Source organism: Copadichromis virginalis, linkage group LG6 (genome assembly GCF_057382275.1).
Source record: "Copadichromis virginalis isolate Kocher_CV1m ecotype Utaka linkage group LG6, C_Virginalis_male_GT1.1, whole genome shotgun sequence".
In the NCBI taxonomy this organism is placed as follows: domain Eukaryota; kingdom Metazoa; phylum Chordata; class Actinopteri; order Cichliformes; family Cichlidae; genus Copadichromis; species Copadichromis virginalis.
The window spans coordinates 24,070,717-24,071,976 of record NC_140623.1 but is presented as its reverse complement, the minus strand read 5'-3'; the positions used below and the strand labels follow the sequence as shown (position 1 = coordinate 24,071,976).

Sequence of the window (1,260 nt, the reverse complement as noted above, 5' to 3'; positions counted from 1 at the left end):
GCGTTATGCGGCGCTGGCTTGTTGAGGGGCATTGTTGTGACAACAGATTAAACATCTGTCTGGATCCATTGCTGAACCCATTTTGAGATTAAAAGGGAAATACAATATATCCCGCACAGTATATCCCCTGTCTCGCCAAATTGGGGAAGATGTAGCCTAGATGGCAGTGAGAAAGTGGGAGCAGACAGAACTGATTATTATAAGGAACAGTAAAGGCCGCTGCTCTCTCTGAGCTAAGAAAGAATTAAGAACAATGAAGATTAATTCTCTTCATTTCTTTTCTCTCCTTTCCCTCGTTGTTTTTCCAGGATGCTGAAGTAGAGAAAAGCCACATGGACTTAATAACCAGTGCCATAAAACACTGGTCTCTGACACGCACTCATATTCACACCGCACGCATTCACACGTGCGCTCGCGCTGCACTGTAGTAGCAGCGTCCCGTGCTGGAGATATGTCATTGTTTTATCACGCTGTGCATAATCTAGGAATTTGTCAGAAGATTTGTCCATGCTGAAGCTTTTTTTTTCTTTTTTTATTTCCCTCTTTAGCTGCCAAAGAACAGAAAGACCTAAGAAAATCCAGAAACACAAAGAGCTCTGTGTATCACAAACCCCATGAATTGGGCCCAGCGTGATGTCAGAGTACCACACAGCACTACAGCAGGAGAGGTGAGTGAATGAGTTATAGCAGGTTGCAAGCTGGGCTGAGGAAAAGACTCTTAAATACTGACACGGTATATGATTCCCTGACAAGGACGGGAATCTTGTTGCAGATTAAGCTTTATAGACGAGGCCTGTTTTCTGTCAGATGCGAGGAATGATGCGTGGAGGTCTGTATCCTGTGAGAGATCAGTATGAAGGAGTATCTGTAAATCATGAAGACCTTTGAAATGGTCCTTGCTGTACTATGCGTGGCCTCCTGTGGTCGCACTCTAGTGTTATAATGTTGTGAAATCAAGGTCAGTTCCTGAGGCGCGACCGAGTCCCGTAAGTAAGCAAGAGGCCGAAAACACATCAAATTAGCAAACAGTGCGAAGGTTTAGAGGAAGCGATCTGACAGATTGGCGTTTTGGAAGCAAGAGAGAAGGTTTAAGAAAAGGAAGAGAGCAGGACAGAGAAAGGGAGGGAAAGTAAAATATGAAGGTTCCTTTGGAGTAAAAGGGAGCAGAGGCGAGAGAATGAGAGGGAGGTGTGTAGAAAGAGGAGTGTGGGAAAAATCAATATGCTCTCTGGAGCGACTGGAAGAGACAATCAGTCCTGT

The 1,260-nt window shown here is 44.7% G+C and overlaps 1 long non-coding RNA gene across 1 annotated transcript in view; it reads left to right on the top strand.

The window, feature by feature from the left end:
* The first annotated feature begins 554 nt into the window (after window positions 1–554).
* Window positions 555–1,260, top strand: part of LOC146707816 (uncharacterized) — a 14,337-nt gene continuing 13,631 nt past the window's right edge. Inside the window, exon 1 of the long non-coding RNA XR_014921093.1 lies at window positions 555–668. This is a non-coding gene — a long non-coding RNA (uncharacterized LOC146707816). The remainder of the gene's footprint in view (window positions 669–1,260) is intronic.